General features: G+C 44.7%; 1 protein-coding gene across 22 annotated transcripts in view; it reads left to right on the top strand.

Moving 5' to 3' along the window:
- Positions 1 to 22,617, top strand: part of BAZ2B (bromodomain adjacent to zinc finger domain 2B) — a 190,491-nt gene that overhangs the window by 80,026 nt on the left and 87,848 nt on the right. The gene's annotated exons all lie outside the window — the stretch shown is intronic.

The following is a 22,617-nucleotide window of genomic DNA, read 5'->3' as shown; positions in this document are numbered from 1 at the left end:
ATGTTTGGAGGGAGGTTCTTTACACAATTTGTGTTTCTGGCAATATTTGAGGCAGCAGCAGATTGCTGGGACTTTATAGCCTGTACCAACAAGCAAATATGTATGCAGGCCTTCCTACTTCTGTGCGTCTTTTAGTTCCTTGAACATGTTAATTACAGGTTTTTCCCTGTGTTTGGATTTTATCCTGGCCTGGCCCGAGTCACCACTATAGTTTATAACAACATGGGATTTGCTTAACTCCTAGAGGATGAAAAGACCAATGACTGTACTTGTTAAAACAACATCAATATTTTGCGTGAGGAAAAACAAGCCAAACACAGAATGCCAAGCAACTCATTGCCTAGGTTTGCTGTGACAATGTCAAAGCTACGTGAAGAATACTTCAACCCCCCCTGTTTTGAATGCAGGAAACTCAACTTCGTAGAAGAAGGAAAAAGATGTTAGCACATCATTGTTTGTTGGGACATTTCACAATTTAAATTACAGTTAGACAGATGTAGACCACAGTTGTTCAGTCTGCTGACTCCGGAGACGTTCTGGTGAAGTTACCGTGGCTACTTCAGAGTAAGTGGTTTTGAGGCTGAAGCCTGGCACTGTGTTTACTTATTCATTCATTGTGCCTTAATTTAAAAACTGCATTGCTTCGTGAGAATAAAAACGCTGTTTTAATTTTTATTGGAGCTTTGTGTCACGCAAACAAACCCTGCAAAAAATTTCTATGCTGCTTGTGTTGTTCTTCAGAGTTTTGAAACTGACTCAGGCTAATTCAAGCTGAAGTGTGAAAATACCGGTACCTATTTTCGGTTTGCTCTACCAGCAAAGCGTGTTCTCCCTAAAATGAGAGCACGGGTTGTGGTGGGGGCTCCCAGGCCAGCCCTCTGTTGCCAGGCAGGTTAATGGTTATGGCCTGGCGCAACGATTGGCTGACCGGGTTGCTGAGGCAAATTGCATGTAGCAAATTGGGTGGGTGGGACCATAGGTTTTAAATATTGGGGCTCACTGCTTCTGCTTTCTCTTTCGCAGTGTGCATCGGATCACCCGCCCGCCCGCCCTGTGTTCCGGTTGACCTTGCTTTGCCTGTCATGGGGTCGTCTGCCTTGGGGCAGGGGCCTAGTAGGAATTTTGCCATTTGGCTGATTGGCTGGTGCCATCTGGTTTTTGCCTACTACTTAGCAATTAGTCACAACTTGTAAGGTTGCGGTTAGGCATTGGTTATAAAAATTGGTGGTGGGAGGGGTCAGGATAGGCTGTGCCTGCCCCTCCAATGGTGCTGGAAGGAAATTCCGTTAAAGGAATCCTGGGGCTTGCCACGATTTCGTCCAATCCCTGAAATGGGACCAGGGCCGGCAAGCCTTGGGGAGCTGGTTGGGTGAGCGGTGAAGGACTGTCGCTCAGCTCAACTGATCCCCAACATTGTTTTCCCTTCGCTGGCGTCCGATGGAGTTCGGATAGTCAGTTCTGTCCTAGGCTGGGGGACAGATAGTCATAACCAGTGCCTAAGCAACCACTCACAGATTTTGTATTTTAATAAACTTGTGGCCAAAATAGTGCCAAAAACCTTAAACTAAAATTACGTGTGATTTGAGAATTATTTTGAGGGGTGGCTTGGGGACCTCCCACACGCAACCAAAGCATTGCAAACCAAAGGTAATAAATAATTCTTAATTGTTGAGATACAGATCTCAAAGCTCTAGATTAAGTTCCAAACATGAGTAGGATTTTCTTTCTTTTTAAAAGTAATCTAAGGTTGCAATTCTTTAACACGTGGCACTAACTCCTATTCAACTCACTGGGGCTTAATTCTGAGTAGACATGCATAGGATCACACTGTAAGCATATTATTTTTCCTGGGATCCCTCTTTGCCTCTGGTAGTTGCATGTTGCTTGAAGCTAAAGTGTCAGGAAGCTATGAGGTTTTGGAGACTAAATTGGCCTATGGTATGTTCAGGGACAAACTGTAGGACAGGTATAGGCCAGGTTTGCTGAAAAGCACCAATGGCAGAGAGAACAGGTGAAAGTCAAATCTATGGTCATTTGCCAGTGCAGGGCCAAAAGGCCTTGTTGAAGCAGCTGGAAAATTAGTTTTGCTTTGTAAATGCGCCCTGGCAGCTATGTAAAAGAAAAGGAAAAGATGTTATCTCAGCTATTGATTCAGCAACATTTAGTTACAGATAGCCTGCATGAATTTACTAACTTCAAATAGCAATGTGCTGTTTCCCCCTCTCTCCAGTCCTGTAAGCTGTTTCCCAAATACTGGAATGCAAGTTGTTTCCTAAAGAGCAGTAGCAGCAGAGAACTAGTGAAAGTCAACCCTGTCAGTGGCTTGAGTTTAGTGGCATGATTTGGAGGCATGATTTGGGGATATAATAGTATGAATATGTGAGGTTATTGTTGGTCTGTCTGTCCCAGGATACTCTTTATTTCAGCTGCCAGCAATTCTGCAAGGCCTCTGCTGCCAGATATTTTTTTATTTTAAGCTGAAGATGCTATAAATTAAAAATAGGACCTGTAACCCCTCCTAAGGAGGGATAAGATCCTGGTTTAGCTTCTATTACCAAGCATAGCTAGTAAAAAAGTGACATGTTGCAGTGTGGAAAACCTCAAAGTAAAAGGGAGACTAAGAATGGGCATCTAGATGTGCACATCAGGGCATCCATTTTTATTCACGTCAAAAGGTTACACTAAAACTGGTCTTGATAGTAGCAGGAAAATACTCTGATTTTAAAAGAGTGAAATGAAAATAACTTTTTGAAAATCCACTTTAAGCAAAATTCCATGCCCCTCTTTCAAAATCTGGCCAAAATCTATATAGTGCTGTATAAACTATTTTATTATTAGTGTTTTAACCAACAAGGAAGTTATCTTCACACACCACGCACCCACACACACACCCCTTGTCCAATACAGCTAGCTTCGGAACTATATACAAAATGACATGTTTATCGTTTGTTCTCCTCCAGTTGTCAATAGACTCCGACACTGCAGTTACACTGCAGAGTAAGCTTATTTTGTATGCTAGTGTTTGCATGCAGAATGTGATGTGTCTGTAGTTGTTTCTTATACTGAAATGCTGTTCACAAATGTCTATGCAAAATATCCACTGTTACTTATTTAAAACTTCTGGCCTGTATTTAACCATGAACCTGTTTATGCTGTTCCAGAATTTGCATCTTCTACCCATAACACGGGACACGGGTGGCACTGTGGGTTAAACCACAGAGCCTAGGACTTGCCGATCAGAAGGTTGGCGGTTCGAATCCCCACAACGGGGTGAGCTCCCATTGCTCAGTCCCCCTGCTCCTGCCAACCTAGCAGTTTGAAAGCACGTCAAAGTGCAAGTAGATAAATAGGTACCGCTCCGGCGGGAAGGTAAACGGCATTTCCGTGTGCTGCTCTGGTTCGCCAGAAGTGGCTTAGTCATGCTGGCCACATGACCCAGAAGCTGTACGCCAGCTCCCTTGGCCAATAAAGCGAGATGAGCGTCGCAAGCCCAGAGTCGGTCAGGGGTCCCTTTACCTTTACTTTACCCATAACGCATTTGTCAGCAATATTTTTCTGCTGCCCATAGAATATCCATTGCTCACGGCAGGTCAAAAACATGGCCGACCTTCTCTTAATGGTTGTCCAAAGTTGAATGCCGTAAAGCGGGGTAGCCAGTGCATTGCCCCCCCCATGTTGTTCGATTACAACTCCCATCAGCTTTGACATCATGGTCAGTGGTTGGGGATGATGGGAATTGTAGTCCAGCAGCATCTGAAGGATACCACACCAGCTATTCCTGCTATAAAATAACCTGGGTATATTTCATTTTTTTTTTTTTTACATTATTGCATGCATATTTTTCAGTTTCTAAAAACAGTACAGTGTTTCTATTCAATTTTCCATGAAAGAAGGAAATGCAAAAAAACAAAAACAAAAGAAACCAACCCACAATCCAGCCTTGCCTATTGGGAATATTAAATTTGTGGAGTTGTGTCTTCATGCTTCAGCTTCCTGGCCTTTTATGCTTTTGTCCTGGTTTGTACTGATACCTGCTTTCTTCTTCTTCTTGAATCTCCCATTGCCCATTTCCATTAAATGTCAAGCAACCTCAAGTCTTTTATGAAGAACCATTTTCTGGCTCATGCAGCTCATCTGTTGCTTTTCAAAAAGCTGACAAGTAAATTTATATTCCATCCTTCCTCCTGAATATGGATTGTATTCAGGTAAGTCCTACTCGGTGTAGACCTACTGAAATTAATGAACCTAAATTAGTCACCTCCATTACCTTTAATGAGTCTGCTCTGAGTAGGACATGTGTCTGTGGAGTCCAGCCAACGTCCTATTGCATCTGGTAGTGCCTGGTTTCAGTGGGGTGGCTACACGTCTTCCTACTGTAGCTGTGCCATGCACAGATTCTTCTGTTGTGCTTTATCATAGAGGCTGTTGCCCTTGATCATGGTGATAAAAACTGTTATTGTAGAGCTGTGTGTACAGGGCTGGATTATGGCAATATATTGTGGATATGATTGTAACAGTCTCTTATAATGGAAGGAAAGTGAAATAATTTTGTAGAAATCATGTGATCATTTGAAAGCCTAGAGATAATGAAATACTTCCTCTTTGGAAGCAGTTGCTGGAACAGAATGCCAGAACTGTCAAAGTAAAAAATGTCACTGCTAATTTTCAAGGAATCAATCATTCTACCTGAATGATTTAATATTTTAACATTGTATATAAATAGATATTTATTTATTTGCATAAGCCACCGGCTGTACATTTTCTGTACACAGAACAAAAATATACAAACACAACTGAACATATTCAATTGCCAAACTAAACTAAAAATTATACAATTTTAAACTCAGCATTATCATAGTCCTTATTTTAATGATGGTTGCTAGAAAGCCAACTCAAGAAAATTTACCAAAAATATAGGAAGACCAATTCAGGCTCTTTTCTAAATGAATATGTTGTCTGTATGCACATGCATGGAGCTATACAGTCATACCTTGGGTTACAGACACTTTGGGTTGCGTGATTTTGGGTTGCACACCGCGCCGAACCCAGAAGTACCGGAACAGGTTACTTCCGGGTTTCGGCACATGCACAGAAGCGCCAAATTTCAACCCACGCATGCGCAGATGTGGCGCTGTGGGTTGCGAATGTGCTTTCTGCACAGATCACGTTCGCAACCCGAGTGCCCACTGTATATTAGGGCCAGTTCAGAGGCTGCAATAGAAGAGTGTACAATTTAAAATTCAGTGACTCCGTGCTTTATCCTTTAATATAGGAATAAGGAACTTGTCCCCCTCTAGGTGCTGGTGAACTCCAACTCCCATCAGCCCCAGCTAGAATGACCAATGGTAAGGGATGATGGAAGCAGTAGTCCAGCAACATCTCAAAGTCACAGGTTCTCCTCCTCTGCTTGTAATATATGAATCTTGACTTTCCAGTGCGTGTTTCCACAATGTGCATGCTGTGAAAATAATACCTTGAGCTTACAATAGTCTTATAAAACTTTTACCTGATGGAAAAGTCAGAAGAGAGTACACAGGAATTATGTATGCTCTCAGTTCAGGTTTAATGTGTGGGAAATGGCACATATGACTAACTTTATAAAAAGTTAATAAAGCTGAATAAGTGGTGATTTAAATTCTGGTCCTTCCAGTAGCCAAGCTGCATATGGGCAGTGTTATCTCTGTACTGACCTATAGTCTGCCTCCTCCTTAATGCCCTGTAGCAAGTTGGAAGATGGAGTAAATATGCCCACCTGGGTACCTCATGCATCCATCAGGATTGTTTCAGCAAGAGATCAAAGACTGAAGTGCTTAGTGGCCGTTCCACTGTTGTCCTCTGGGAAATTGCCAAAGTAAGGGCATCCTTTAGAAGTGCTGTAAGCCATATTAATTTGCTGCTGATGCATGCTGGGCTGATTGCATACTTATTGGCCTAGTATTCTGTATTTTACCTTATATTTTATGCGTGGCTTTTTGTTTCAAAGGAATCGCCACTCGTTTTTGTTCCTTGTGAATGACTGAGCTAAGCTAAAATATAATATATAAAAATTAGGCCTGTAAGGTTTAGAACATGAATTAAAAAAGGTAAAGGACCCCTGACAGTTAAGTCCAGTCGTGAACTACTCTGGGGTTGCAGCGCTCATCTTGCTTTACAGGCTGAGGGAGCCAGCGTTTGTCCGCAGACAGTTTTTCTGGGTCATGTTGCCAGCATGACTAAGCCGCTTCTGGCAAAACCAGAGCAGCGCACGGAAACGCCATTTACCTTCCCGCCACAGTGGTACCCGTTTATCTACTTGCACTGGCGTGCTTTCAAACTGCTAAGTTGGCAGGAGCTGGGACCGAGCAACAGGAGCTCACCCCATCGCAGGGATTCGAACCGCCAACATCCTGATCAGCAAGCCCGAGAGGCTCAGTGGTGTCCCAAGAACCACCCGTGTACCAAGAACATGAATTAGTTAGACTTAATGATTTTGAAATGCTTTGGTTGATTTAAAAATGTGCTGTTGAGTAATTGGGCATCATATTTCTTTTAAAAAATCTTAATTGTTTTTAATACACATTCTTACTAAATTTGTAGGTGCCAACTTAGAGGAAGCAAGGAGTTTCTTTTGTAAGGTGGTGCTTGTTATGACATATGTATGCATCATCTAAAACCATGCAAACAAAATTCTTCAGAACCTACGTTAAAAATGTACTTTCATGGGATTGTATGCAATGTTGTTCCGCTTCTCTGATGGATCTTCATTCTCCTTTCCCTTGTAGCCCCACCTGGTTTACCCTCAAAATCTGCTCCAGAGACCTGGGGGACCCTATGGAGCAGATTTGGGGTGGGGGGTGAGATGAGAAGAAGTTGAAGTTCTGTTGCCCGAGTAGAATTTTATCTGCACCACCTGTACTCATTTAATTGATTAAGCTATGTTCAATTAATTGGTTGATATTTGCCAATTGATAATGATAATAAGATTTCTTTAATTAGATGACAGCACAAATTAGAGAACGTTACATTTTATTTTAACCGTAAAAGTTATGTTGCAAGGATATACGTCACATGCAAGTATGGAGAAAGGGATGCAGTGTAATCACTTTTTGATGCAGTTTGGTGATGGAATTAGTGCTGAAGAGCACTAATTTTTTTGTTTTTTGTTTTAAAGTAAATTAGTGAGAAATGCTTCTGTAGCTCTAGAGGCTTTAGGGGCATTTAAATCACAGTGGGAGCTTCATGTTTTTCCACCCAAGCTGCAGCATATTTTATCCTTAGGGGAATGTAGCTTTCTGCTAGTGATGACATGGTAGAAAACTGAAACAGCTCTGTAAGAAAGTTTAGCATTTATGTAGGTAAAATATTTATGAAAATAAGGTAGTTTTATCCTTACTGATTAATATAAGTGTTAGCATAACTTGATTGAAAATAAAAAATCCTTCTTCAAATGCAAAGGCAACCATAAATGAATGAACAGGACTTTTAAGAAATTCCCTAGGAAAGGCATTAATATCATCATCATCATCATTGGTATTATTATATATCCCACCTTTTCCCCAGGGGTGGCCTATAGATAAAAAAATGCAGATAAAATAGAAAAAGCTAAAAACATAGGAAAATATAATAAGTAAGAAGTAGTTAAACACCAATAGAATTAAAACAACATATAGAAAGATCTATTAAAGATACAGATAATAACAACAATAAAAACATCATAGCACCAGCCTTTCCATTAAAAACAGTCAGTTCCCAAAGGCCTGCTGGAACAAAAGGGTCTTCCCCTGCTGGCAGAAGAGCAACAGTGAGTGAGCCAGTCAACTTGTCTAGGATGGGAGTTCCAGAGTCTGGGTGCAGCCACCGAGAAGGCCCTGTCCCATGTCCCCACCAAGCGTGCCTGTAAGTGTGGTTGGACTCAACCAAATAAAATGTTTTAAATGTGTTGTAAAGTGCAGTATACAAACGTGACACTAGATGGCGATAGTGAGCTATGCCAAATCCAATGTATTTTTCAAAATGTTTTTTGAAAGCATTTCCACAGCGTTTTTTTAAATACGTGTGTAGATTACACCAAGAAATAGGTAATAAGTGGAAAGCGAGAAACCTGTAGCATGAAGCTGAAATCAAGTTAAACTGTCCAGTTTAATTCCTTGTAACATAATGACTATTTCCAGGTTAATTTATAATAAGTAGTTTTGGGAATTGAATTCTTAAATGGGATTAAGCAGTCCAATATTGGGATTTCAAAATCCAAAGAAGGTCATTTTAACATATTGTTAACTGCTTTCTGGCAGCGGTTTTATTCAATATCTGTGTGAGGAGGCAATCTGTACTCCTATGCTAGTACACTGGTACCTTGGGTTAAGAACTTAATTCGTTCTGGAGGTCCATTCTTTACCTGATACTGATCATAACCTGAGGTACCACTTTAGCTAATGGGGCCTCCCAATGCTGCCGTGCAGCCAGAGCACGATTCCTGTTCTCATCCTGAAGCAAAGTTCTTAACCCGAGGTACTATTTCTGGGTTAGCGGAGTCTGTAACCTGAAGCGTCTGTAACCCGAGGTACCACTGCACTGGAATATAAACCTTACCTTAACAGCTGTAACCACTGGAATAGCTGGACTGTACACGAGTTTAATATCACTTTGAAGGAGTAAAACGCAAAAGACATAATCTTCTGGTTTTGTTACAGGCTTCAGAATCATGTTTATTGGTGGAACCCTGCACATTGTTTACTTTCCAAAAACAGGATTCTTCTTTTACTTCTTTTACATGACAAGCTAAAGTGATTTTATTGGATTGGGAGCCCAAAACCCACACTGTAGCTCATAGTTAAGCTATGAAACTCACTCCCTTGGAGGCAGTGGTGGCCACCAACCTAGATGGCTTCGGAAGAGGATTAGATAAATTAGTGGATGAGAAGTCTATAAATGGCTACTAGCCAAGATGGCTGTGCTCTGCTGGAAACCACAGGAGAGCAACGTGCTTGAATCCTGCATGTGGGTTTCCCACAGGCATCTGGTCAGCCATTGTGAGAACATGATGCTGGACTAGATAAGCCATTGGCCTGAACCATCAGGCTCCTTTTCTTGTGTCCTTACGTTTCCTTCAGGAAAGCCATTCACAAGGTTACGATTGCAACGAAACATCCCTGTACCTCTCCCCACAATCTCTTGTAATGCATCGTGCTTGTATACTAGCAGCTTGTGACATGGCAGATCATAAAATTAAGGGTGACCTGGTGCACATGCAGTAGACTCAGAACAACCAGCCTGGAGTGCTTAAGGATAAAGCCTAGCTCAGCAGCCTGGTCTAGGCTTGCACAATTTATGACTGATCAAACAAAATGTAGCCCACTGGCCATGTAATGCGATATGCCAAGTGGTCAATAACTGCTTCTGATTTTGCAGTCCTAGGTAGACAGCAGAAGTGAGAGGTTTATCGAGTTTCTTGGTAGACATGGCTCGGGGGCACCATTTGGGTTCACAGGTCAAGTAGGACAGGCCATGTTCTCTGAGTAGTGCTGCCTTAAATATTCACATGTGCACTATGCAATATCCCATTTTGTATCCTTCAATCTGAACAGCTTCAAGGGACCTTCAGGATTATATTGATAGCCTCTGGTATAACAACAATGATATATATATATTTTTAAAATGGTTTGTTCTGCTAAAATGTCAAGTTTTAATGAAAGTCGTTCTATGAAGAATGAGCATTTGCAGCAACAGCTCACAGCCTTTGACATCTGCTACGAGAAAAATACTAACAAATGCCTAGTTCTTTATCAAAGGTGTACACAAAGTGTCAGGGAACTGCCATCGGAAGGACAGGAGGTGCAAAGGCTCCCTCAGGTTGAAAGAGACGGAGCAGCTGAAGAGGGAACCAGTAGGGGGCGAGCAGGAACTTCCAGGGAAAGTGAGTCGGAGGGGTGGCTCAGAGACGTTTCCAGCGAAAACAGTGGAGAGGTCTCAGGACCTCCTATAGGGACACCCACGCCTCGCCGGAAACTGTCACGCAGAGAGTCCAGAAGACGTGTTTCCGTGAAAGAGCTTTTATGTTGGAAACGTTTCCGAAAGCAACCACTTTCGGATTCTACTAGCGATTGACGCAGCCATGCCGGAGGGGCTCCGTTACAGGCAGAGGTTTGAAAACCTGATCAAACTCTGAGGGACTTGCATTTTACGCACAAGCAGCTCATCATCCCACCACAGCAATCCGAAAGTCACTGAAAGCCAGCTTGTGCAAGCAGCGGCATCATGAGCGACCCAGCCGGAACCGGAGGAGCAGGAGCAGCTGGAGGAGGTCCAAGCCTGGAAGAAAGGTACAGGGCGTTGGAGATCCAGCTGGCCATGCAAACGGCGAGGCTTGAGGAGAGGAGGGCTCAGGATGCAGAAAAGGGAAAGGAGAAAACCACCTCGATAGCCAGAAAGGTGCCAGGATTGGTGCAGAAATTCGGGGGAGATCCCAGAAACTATCATGCCTTTAGAACTGAGATGCAATACGCTCTCAACCTGCAGTATGATGACTTCCCCGACGAGGAATCGCGAGTGGCTTTTGTAATTGGCCATCTCGAAGGGGGGGCGAAGGATTGGGTTCGACCCCTGATGCCAGTGAATAATGAGATACTAAAGGACACGAGGAAGTTTTTTCGTGCCATGGACCTGATGTTTTCCAGTGACATTGAGCAGGGGGTGGTACGAAGGCAGTTAATGGCTTGCAAACAGGGGAGCCGATCTGTTCGTGAGTACTGGACTGAGTTTACTATGCTGATTCATAAATTGGGGTGGGACCTATCGGCGGAACCCATCCAAATGCTTTTTGAAGAGGGGCTTTCTTCGGCCGTTAAAGATGAACTTTCCCGGGGGCCAAGGGCGGAGTCTATGGACCAGCTGACCAAATCCGCGCTGGCCATAGGAGCGCGCCAGGAAGCGAGAGCTTTGGAAAGGCGGGAAGGGAAAGGAGAACGTTGGAGGGAACTGCGCATTCCGGACATTCCAGAGCCACCTTTCCCGCCGGCAGAGCCGATGGAAGTTGGAACAGCGCGGGCGCGCGCAGTTTCAAATCCCAGTGAAGGGCGGAAGAAGGAGGGAAAGAGCGCCAAGAAATGTTATCTCTGCCAACAGCCAGGGCACTTTGCCAGAGTCTGCCCACAAAGAAAGGAATGGCAAGGGATGGCAGGAGCTGTGGGGGAAAGGGAGGAGGAAAACAAGGAGCAAGTAAAAGCCAACGCCTGGCTGCCACCGTCGGGGCACAGCAGCCAGGCCAAAGAGCAGTGAAAGTGCCCACGCCAGAACCACCCAGACCTGCTTTAGTGATAGAAGTGTCACTAGAGCTGCCAAATGGACACCCCCTACAGGTCAAGGCGCTTTTGGATTCAGGCAGCTCCTGTAATTTTATGAGTAAGGAGTTTGCAGCTGAGCACCAGATACAGACCATCCCTTTAAGTAATCCCTTGCAGGTGACCACGATTGATGGCAGAGAGCTGTTGGGAGGAGAAGTTAGCCAACAGACTGTCCCGATGATAATGAGGGTGGCAAGGCACACCGAACGGATAGCGTTTAATGTGGCCACCTTGGGAGGAGCTCCCATCATCTTGGGGATGAGCTGGCTGGCGCTACACGATCCGCTAGTGGGCTGGCATCAGAGGGTGGTCTCCTTTGGGTCAGCGCATTGCCTAGAACACTGCAAGCAGGGGAAGGTTCAGGGCGGAGACAAAGTCACCCTAGCCGGGATGGAAGTAATGGGCAGAGGGAAGGTGCCCCCGCAATACGCAGATCTGAGCAACGTATTCAGCGAAAGGGAAGCAGACAAACTGCCGCCGCATAGACCCTTTGACTGTCAAATCAACCTACTCCCTGGGGCCCAACTCCCAGTGGGCAAGCTGTACGCCATGTCCGACAGGGAGATGCAGGAGCTGAGGGAGTTCATTGACAAAAACCTGAAGCGAGGTTTCATCAGAGAGTCCCGAGCGGTGGGGGGCAGCCCAGTGTTTTTTGTGGACAAAAAAAACACAGATAAGCCGAGACTTGTGTGTGACTTCAGGGCCTTGAATGCAGTGTCGGAACCCCTGGCTTTCCCTATGCCCCGAATTGATGACATTTTGACCAGGGTAAGGAAGGGAAAGATTTTTACAAAGCTGGACCTGCGGGGGGCGTACAATCTGATACGCATAAGGAAGGGAGATGAATGGAAGACCACCATGTTCACCCCTTTGGGAGCCTTTGAATACCTCGTTATGCCCTTCGGTCTACAAGGAGGCTCCGCGTGCTTTCAAGCGTTTATTAACCACGTTCTGGGGCCTTTGCTCTACAAGAACTGTGTGGCCTTTTTACACGACGTGTTGGTGTATTCGGAGGATGAGGAGCAGCATGTGAGGGACGTTCGAGAAGTGTTGGGCAGGCTGCAAGCCAACCAGCTGTGGGTGAAACTGGAGAAGTGCCAGTTTCATACCAAGGAGGTGGAATTCCTGGGGTACCGCTTGTCAGACAAGGGATTGGCCATGGATCCAGGCAAGGTCCAAGCGGTACTGGAATGGAAGACACCGAAGACCAAGAAGGATGTGCAAAGATTCTTGGGGTTTGGGAACTTTTATCGGAAGTTCATCAAGAACTTTGCCCACTTGACGGCGCCCATCACCGACTGCCTCAGCAGCAAGAAGAAATTTGTTTGGACGGCGGAGGCGGAGCGAGCATTTGAAGAACTGAAAAGGGCTTTCGCCTCGGAAGAACAACTTCTGCATGTGGATTTACGAAAACCCATGAGAGTGGAAACCGATGCGTCCGACCGGGCGGTAGGGGCGGTACTTCTTCAACCGGGGAGGAGTATGTCAGAGTGGAGACCGTGTGCCTTCTTCTCGCGGAAGCTGAATAAATCCGAGAGGAACTACACGGTGTATGACAGGGAACTACTTGCCATTCACGAAGCGTTCCGGAGGTGGAGACATTTATTAATTGGGGCACAACAAAAGGTGCAAGTGTGCACCGACCACAAGAATTTAGAGTATTGGAGAACAGCTCGAGTGCTCAACCAACGACAAGTGAGATGGGCACAGGAATTCTCTAAATTCAACTTTGAAATTTGTTATGTGCCAGGTCCAGAAAACGTCAGGGCGGACGCTCTCTCACGCAAACCAGAGTATTGGGAGGGGGAGGGGGCGATTGAAGAGAGACATGTCATCCCTGAGGACCGCTGGGTGTGTGGGGCGGCGCTGGTGGGGCAACGAGAACTGGTAGAGGAAACGGAAAATGATGAATATGCCCAGGATAAGCTCAGAGGACTCAGGGGGGAGGGCGAGAGCCCCGAAGGTTTTGAGGAAAGAAATGGGGCATTGTATTACAAAGGGGCACTGTATATACCCGAAGGTGAATTGAGGGGGAGAGTACTCAAGCAGTTGCACGATAGCCCCACGGCGGGACATTTTGGGCAACACAAGACCATGTGGTTGGTTACCAGGGAATTCTGGTGGCCCAAGGTGAGGGAAGATGTAAGGGAGTATGTAAGAGGGTGTGACCAATGTCAGCGAGCCAAAGGGGAAAGACGGGCGCCGGCAGGGTTATTAGAACCATTACCCACACCAGAACGGCCTTGGGAAGCGGTATCAATAGATTTTATGACGGATCTGCCGAAGTCCAAGGGGAAAACAGCCATCATGGTAGTAGTAGACCTGTTAACAAAGATGTGCCACTTTGTAGCATGCTCACATGCAGTCACAGCGGAAGAAACAGCGAAGTTGTTTGTAGAACACATCTTTAGGTTGCACGGGGCTCCCTTGAGGGTGATCTCGGACCGCGGCAAACAATTTACTTCCAGGTTCTGGAGGAAGCTCATGAGCTTGCTGCACGTGGAAGTCAATTTTTCAACGGCCCGGCACCCTGAAACCAACGGGCAGGCGGAAAGAGCAAATGGCATTCTTCAACAATATCTGAGGTGTTATGTCAATGACAGAGAGAACGATTGGGTCGAAAAGTTGGCGCTGGCAGAATTTGCCTACAATAATGCGGAGAATGTGTCCACAGGGATGAGCCCCTTTTTGGCTAATTACGGGTGTCACCCCAGGGCATTTCCAGGGGAGGGAGGGGAGAGATGGAGCGTTCCAGCGGCTGAACATTTTGTAGAAGAGATGGAAGCGATCCATCATCAGCTCCAGCTCAACTTAGAAAGGGCCAAGGCACAATATAAGAAGCAGGCAGACAAGAACAGAAGGGAAGGTGAAACCATAAGGGTGGGGGATCAAGTGTGGCTGTCAACCCAAGGGTTGCCGTTCAAAGGGGGTTGTAAGAAATTGAGGCCCAGAAGATTGGGACCCTTTGAGGTCATTCAGCAGGTCAACCCGGTGGCTTTCAAACTCCGGTTACCCAACCACATGAAATTGCACCCAGTGTTCCACAGGTCGTTACTGTCACCATACAGGGGGGGACGTGAAGGGGAGCACGTCAGGGGACCAGCCTTGGAAGAGAGGGAACGCAGCAACCATGTAGCGGAAATCCTCGATTCCAGGTGGAAGGGAAATCAGGTAGAGTATTTGGTGGCGTGGGAAGGGGAACCGGAGTCAGAAAACACCTGGGTGACTGCAGGGGAGGTCAATGACGAGGTTTTAACAGAAACGTTCCACCAAAGATTCCCTAGGAAACCACAGCCGGTAGAAAGGTTTAGGAGGGAGTACTTCGGCACCACCGACGAGGAACAGGAAATGGAAGGATTCACGGAGTCGGAGTTGGAAGAGGGAATAGACTCCGAAGACGAGGAGTATCGAGAGACGAGGGACAGTAGCAGGTGGAGGGAAGTGTTCGAAACTTCGGACGATGAGGAAGGTTCTTTCAGGGGTTTTACTTCCTCCCAGCCCGGAGGGGAGGAGACGGGAGGGGGTGAAGGGGGCCCTGGAGGGGAGGTGGATGTCAGGGAACTGCCATCGGAAGGACAGGAGGTGCAAAGGCTCCCTCAGGTTGAAAGAGACGGAGCAGCTGAAGAGGGAACCAGTAGGGGGCGAGCAGGAACTTCCAGGGAAAGTGAGTCGGAGGGGTGGCTCAGAGACGTTTCCAGCGAAAACAGTGGAGAGGTCTCAGGACCTCCTATAGGGACACCCACGCCTCGCCGGAAACTGTCACGCAGAGAGTCCAGAAGACGTGTTTCCGTGAAAGAGCTTTTATGTTGGAAACGTTTCCGAAAGCAACCACTTTCGGATTCTACTAGCGATTGACGCAGCCATGCCGGAGGGGCTCCGTCACAGGCAGAGGTTTGAAAACCTGATCAAACTCTGAGGGACTTGCATTTTACGCACAAGCAGCTCATCATCCCACCACACAAAGGAAAAGGGAATACAGATAACCTCAGCCCAGCTACAGTTACAATGCACCTTTGGCACCGAATAAGTTGACTCTCTTATTGGGTCCAGTTCCTTGAGAGCTTGAGGCTCGCAGGAGAAGCAAGCAGTGCCCACTCAAAGCAGGGGACGCGGGTGGCGCTGTGGGTAAAAGCCTCAGCGCCTAGGGCTTGCCGATCGAAAGGTCGGCGGTTCGAATCCCCGTGGCGGGGTGCACTCCCGTTGCTCGGTCCCAGCGCCTGCCAACCTAGCAGTTCGAAAGCACCCCCGGGTGCAAGTAGATAAATAGGGACCGCTTACTGGCGGGAAGGTAAACGGCGTTCCGTGTGCTGCGCTGGCTCGCCAGATACAGCTTTGTCACGCTGGCCACGTGACCCGGAAGTGTCTCCGGACAGCGCTGGCCCTCGGCCTCTTGAGTGAGATGGGCGCACAACCCTAGAGTCTGTCAAGACTGGCCCGTACGGGCAGGGGTACCTTTACCTTTACCTTAAGTTGACTCTCTTAGCACAGGAACCAATTAAGTCAAACTTAAGTTTTGTAAAGTTCCATTGGTTTTCAAATGGACGGAGTAAATGCATGTGTAACTCCTCTAATTACATGAGTAGGTGCTAAAATATTCCACGGAAGCAAATAGGTTTTTGAAGCTGAGATTCAAAGACTGTAGAAAGCACTTCCATATGTGCACGAGAGCGTGATTTTTCACATGCACCACATCCCCGTGCATCACATCATATGCTGCCCGCAGTAGAGACGGCTTTTGGAGTGCAAACCTCCCACTGAAATGTCAAGCAGTGTTTTTTAAAAATAATTGAAATCACTCTTTTCTGTCCCATACATGCTGGGGGTGTGTGTGTGACAGTACTCTGCTTGAAGGAGCCCACTGTCTGATCCAAAGAACCTGATGGAGAGAGAGAGCCTGGGGCTGTGAAATTGCCTATTGACTCTTGGCACTTGCGCAGGTGCACAGATTCCCTGGTTGCAGTCTTCTCCGCTATGGAGAGGTGTCTTGTATTTCTATCTAAATTATAGGAATTATTTTTAAATTCACACCTATGCATCTAAAATAGCACATGCAGATTTTACGCCAATCTGTGTTCTCTTTTGTCCTCTCTTTTTTTGGCAGCGTATAAGTGGGCACCCTAGGAGGAAATCATTCTGTAGCGTTCTGGCAGCTAATGTTCAGGCCCTGCTTCTAGCTTCCTTGGTTCCCACTTCACGCAAAGGAGAAACGGGAATCAAGGTCTGATTACATATCAGAAGTATGAGTGGGAGCTGTTATTAAGGGTTGTTGAGATATGCAGGGCCCAGGCTGTGGAGAGCTTTAAAGGTTAACAGTAGCTTACTGAATTGGTCCTAGGAGTATAATCACAGCCGGTGCAGTGGTTTAGTATAGGTTATGTATGCCTGCATCTCCTAGTATCCATACAGAGAGCTTCAGCTGCACTTCCTACATCTTGATTGTTTACAATTATATCCACGTTAGTAGATGTAAATTGTGTGTCTCATAGACTGCAGTTAAATGGTAAGGACTTTGCAGCGGTAGGAAGGAACACCGAATTATTCACACAGCTAGAACAATGTTTGTTTTCCTGTGTTTTCCCTCTTCCTCCTTTTTTTTAATCCTTGCATTTCTTACTTAAAAAAATAAACAACATTAATAAAACCTGCAAGTTTCGTGGGTGGGTACACCGTTTCTCAGGACACCTGCTTGGTCCCTTCCCTGATGACATCATGTTGCCATGAAAAAAGTCTTGTTCAAGTGAGCCTATGGGCCTTGCTGATTCTCCCTAACCGCCTCCCTTGTTGCTGCCAATTGTTTTCATAAATCTTGGGTGATTTGGTTTAGCGGAAATGACCAGCACATGCAAGGCAGGGCACCCATTCTCATTTTAGCCCTGCCTCCAGTTGTTTCTGGGGGGTGATTGCACCCTCTAGTCTGGCATGGGACAGAAGGCTGCAGTAGGTGGAGGGGGAATTGGTGAAACTTGTGTAAGCAGAATCTGGACTCGAACTCCCATCATCCCTGACAGTTGTGTCCGTGCTGGCAGAGGCTAATGGGAAGTGGAGCCCAGCACCCTCTGGAAAGCCACAGATCCCTAATTGCTGTGTTAAAGCAAATCCACCATTGGTTGCAAAAAAATATTTTAATTTTAAAAAAGGTTGTTGATTGAAAGCTGCTTTGGGTATTGCTTTGTGCAACAGAAATGTTTTGATAATAAAGTAAATTAGCTCATATGAGATAGTTAGAAGCTACTTTTCTTCATAAGGCATTGCCATTGTTTGTTGGCATCTGTCCTGGGAGATGGTGGAAGAGTGCACCTTCTGGGGGCAAAGTCAAACAGTTGGGAGAGTTACAGTGCCTGCTGTGGCTGTAGAGATCGATACAGGAGGGACATGTTTTATTGCAGGTGGGGCAGATGAAAGCACCTGGTTTTGCTGCTACAGGTGCACCATAGTGTTTCTTCTCTCTCCTCCCAGTGGTCATTTCTGCTGCTCTCTTTCGTCAAAAGAGGACGTAGCTTTGTTGTACTTTGCCTCTTTGATGTAGCTCCACCTTGCTTTGATGCTCTCTCTGGAGCAGTTCAGTAGAGCTTGTTCGACAGAATCAGAGAAGTGTTCACAGAGTTCAGTTATGACTGTTCTGGCTGTGTTGATTCAAGGCCGCACTTTCAGCTAGCTTTGTGCGATGGATCCTCCTTGGCTGGAAAAGAATCGTGCTTGCCACCAGGGAGTGATCCATGTCACAGTCGGCACTGTGGTAGCTCTGTGTGGCATGAACACAGTTCGGTACCATTTGCCTGGTGACAATCAGCAGGTCCCCTGTGTGATGATCCTCCCTAACTCTGGATGTGGATACAAACTGTTATGGCCATTCTAAGTGGTTACCTTTAAAGAGGTCTGTGCTTTATTTCAGCAGCTTCCCTGAAGAAGAGAAAATGGTCATTATCTTTGATCATATGGTTCCACTCATATTTTTTCAGAATGAGGATATTGAGCTGAATGCACACCTGTATTTTCAGCTCACCTTTCTCCACTTTAGCCTGCATGCAATTGGCGATAAAAAAACAGAGCAACCTGGGAGCATAAAGTTAGTTTGTGAAGCTGCCCTTGCCTCACCTTATGCCTCTTTCTCTGCAAGCATTACTCAGCATGACTCTGCCCATGTTGAGCCATAATCTAATTGCATCATGTGCTACCGAGAAGAACTACAGCTGGGACCATGGCATTGCAGCTTCAGGAGCAGACTAGGACTGCAGTCCTGCGCACAATTACATGGGAATACATTTCATTAAACACTGTGGGACTTGAGTGAACATGTTTAGCTCTGTTGACTTGCTGCCCTACCTCAAGGATCTGTAGTCAGGCTTCCCAAGTCCCTGATTTCTATTGGAAGTATTACAGGTCTTGCTAGTCTAGAAGGAAGTGAGGTGCTTTTCTGATCCTTGCCCACATTGATAGTAATTCAAAGTTTGAAGATAACATACTGAATTTGACTTCTCAGAAGTCTCTTTCTCAATTGTTAAGTGCTAAAAGCTCGACAGCAGAATACTATATGCATGTTTACACCAGAAGTAAAGCCTACTGCATTCAGCAGGACTTACTCCCGGGTAACAAAGCAAAGGATTGAAATCCAAATCACGTTTCATATTTCCTAGAATTTTCTTTTTCACTAAGGATCGTTTATATTGTACATTGGGTTTCTTTAGAGAAGCAACTCCATAGAAAAGAATGTCTGTGTCTTCCAGGCAAGGGAGGAGTTTTATTGTAATGTATTTTACAAAGTTCTGTATTTGTGCAGTTTAGGCAAGCCTTTGAAATACTCTCTTCTACCTTAACTCCTGCATGACAACACCTTTTGGATTCTCCCATATACAGTGATGTCAAGGGGAAAAGACAAAATTAGCTGTCAGCTTAGACCTTGATTGATCCCTTTTCAGCGCTGCAAGTCCTTGAAACCTTCCTGGAGCTAGGATAGGTACTTGTTGGTACTACTAGAACAGGCTAAGCTATTTACCCTTTAAATGTTTCAAAACTACATTTAATCCCTCCCCCACTCCTTCCTCATGTCCTCTGGATATACCAGATATTTATCTGAACAGACTGCAGAATCCTCAGTGAGATTTCTCACATCCCTTTTGCCTGAAGTGTTTCTGACTGCTGAAACAGAAGCCACCACAAATGTAAAAGAGAGAAAATAGTTTTACTTTTCAAAATACATTTTTCAAAGTATTACTTCTGGACTCAGAAGTAAGTGGAGCTTACTACCGGATGAACATTAAGTTTGGGCCTGCATGTGAGGAAAAAGGTAAATGTTCATTGAAAATTGCTGTAGACATCATCAGTGCCTCCTAGTATTGAATAAAATGCTTTCCCCCACATTTTCCACACATTCCTCAGGAAGCTGTGGTTGGGAGATTATGTGGTCCAAGGGGATGAGAAGAAGTTCAAAAGCAGTCCAAAAATCTGGGAAGTAGCCGGTGAGAAGTGGTGTATATAGCCAAGTACTTGAACAAATCTTTGGCTTTAGGTTCTGGTAGTATGGCCTTATATTGATATTGCACCAACAATACCACTTTGAGTGCAAACACTTAAAATCACCATTCCTCGTTTTCCAGGGTAGACATTGGAGACTGGATAAGCCTCATGTTCATTCTTCTAGAAATTTTATAACAGTGTGAAAGAATTTAAAATTGTGCTGCCTTTATCATGCCATCACATCTTTTTTTTTATCAAGAAGACTCTGTCCTTTCCTCCCTTCCCCCCAATTCTGTTCCTAAATTATTGTAACTGTGGCTTATCTCTGACATGCACTGTAAGGACTCAAGACATATGGAATAATATTTTATGTTTGAAGGTACAGTAGTAAAACAACTTCCCATCATCAGTTATCACAAAAGAACAGCTGATAATCTAATTTTAACTGTGCATATACTTTCTTAGATGTATAGAAACTGAAGTGTTATCTTGACTTGGTTAGTACTTAATTATGCCAACTTTATTTGTTTATTTATTTATTGTCAGATGGCTGTAGTTATTTTTGCCATCTTTTTTCCCTGTTGTATATACAAGAAGGCATCTTGAGAAACAATGTGGTGAAGTAGAACGCCGGAGAGAGAGAGAGAGATTGTAATGATATATGGTCTTCCCTATGATGGTGTCTTCCAAACTACAACTCCCATTTTGCTCCAGCCAGTATGATGGGAGTTATAGTCCAAAACAGCTGGGAGAACAGCAGGTTGGAGAGGGTTGATAGATTCTCTTGTGTATAATTTGTTAGTAGCAGGAAGGTCTACCATGCTGGGGTACAATATATATTTCAATCAAAATCTTGAGCAACAAAACAATTCTACACAATTATAAGTGGAGCTAAAATCTCCCTGCTTTTCCGTGGGACTGTTTCAGAGCGAGCAATTGGAAAATTGCAGTCATTAACTTGGTATTTTTATATTTGTATTTTGGGATAGCTCAACAATAGATTAGGTTGGAATTAGGCTTTACAAAAATATCATTCCCGATTTGTTATTCTCAAGTAGCTTACTTGTTATATTTGCTAATTGGATTCAAGCTTCGGTTGCAGTGCTGTGACACTGGTGAGAGCTAAAAACATTTCAGACAACAATACATGTATTGAAGTCTGCCTACAATACAGGTTTTCTTTCATTCTTTCAATATTTTAGTTCTGTGGGGTCTGTTCTGTTACATACAATGAGTTTCCAGACCCATTGTATGTAATGGAACTAAAACATTGAAAGAACAACAACAAAACAACAACACCACCACCTGTATTGCTGGCAGACTTCAATGTACGGCATCTATATTGTCATGGTCTTGTGCCAGTGATAATGTAACATTAGCCATAGCTATTGGGCAGTGTTGTGTTAGCACTTTTTCTTGCTCCACTGTGTGGCGCTGGTGGAAACGAGGAGGGGCAGTATGCTAAGAGTCCAGGATGCCAGCAGAGGATTATAATTCTACACCTCTTCTTCTTGACATTTAAGTGGTTGCCTTGGCAACTGATGCAGATTTTAATGACTGTCAATACAGTGCTTTATAAGTAAGCAGTTGTACTGCTTGATCGTATGCATGTTTCCGTTGAAGTGAGTCTCACTCCACTCAACTGGACTTGCTTCCAAGTAAGTGTGCATTAGTTCACATCCAAAACTTTAAGTGTTAGCTCCAGATGTAGTTCGAGTAGATGCATCAAAATTGACAGGTTGGCATTCAGCTAAGTTTTACTCTGAGTAGACCCAGTAGATTACCGAACATGATTAAGTTCGATCCATCATATTTTAATAAGTTTACTTGAGTAAAACTTAGTTGAATACCACCCATAGTATTTAAGTTAGTCCTAAGGCTGCAAATAACATTTTGTAAAATTTTGTAACTCTGGATCGCTTCAGCCCTCTTCACCATTGGATCCTGTTGGGTTCAGGGCTCAGGGATCACACCCCAATTCACCACGGATTCACAAAATAATAGTGTGTGTTGTCAGTTTGCATGTGGGTTAGGAATTGCAGCCCAGTTGGCAGAGGGAGATTTTTCTGCCATATGAGAGCAACAGTGTCTACTGAAAAAATAGGGGGGATATAGCATCTTATCTTATCTCAGCAAACCCTGGGTACTACAAGATGCTCCATGTTCCTTGCTCACATGTATGGAAAGGGTGATGAGGTTCTGGACCAGGCTTCCTCAGCCTTGGCCCTCCAGGTGTTTTGAGACTACAATTTCCATCATCCCTAACCACTGGTCCTGCTAGCTAGGGATCATGGGAGTTGCAGGCCAAAAACATCTGGAAGGGCCAAGGTTGAGGAAGCCTGTTCTGGACCTTATCACCCATTATGTCATGAATTTGGGGGCTTTAAATGCCAACAACTGCTGTAGAATCGTCTATCAACAAATGTCAGAGCAGCATAGCAGCCCTACATTTGTGAGAGTAACTATCCTCCACAATTCTTTGGCAAACTTGAAATATCTGTTTTAGTAAAACTTCATTAAACATTTTCCTGTAGATTTTATGTACTTCATTTCCCATTATGCCAATTATGAAGACACTGTGTCAAGGAATAAAATTAATTACCTGTAATTCTTGTTCTCAGAAGACAGCAGCATGAGCCTGAGAGTCAGGGTCTATTGTGCAAGGGTAGAGATGTGTTGTGACATTTAGCTCATATTTCTCCAGAGGTTTCGCCTTTCTAATCATCCTGCCTCTCCCACCCCAATTCTTCTAGTGCTGAAAAATATTCATTGTTGCATCACGATTCACAATCATGGACACGGGCATGATATAAAAGTACTGCTAATGCTTGATCCAACCCATCTT

The sequence above is a fragment of the Podarcis muralis genome, chromosome 1 (assembly GCF_964188315.1).
Source record: "Podarcis muralis chromosome 1, rPodMur119.hap1.1, whole genome shotgun sequence".
Taxonomy (NCBI): domain Eukaryota; kingdom Metazoa; phylum Chordata; class Lepidosauria; order Squamata; family Lacertidae; genus Podarcis; species Podarcis muralis.
The sequence above is the reverse complement of the archived record's forward strand: the minus strand, read 5'-3'. Positions and strand labels throughout refer to the sequence as shown.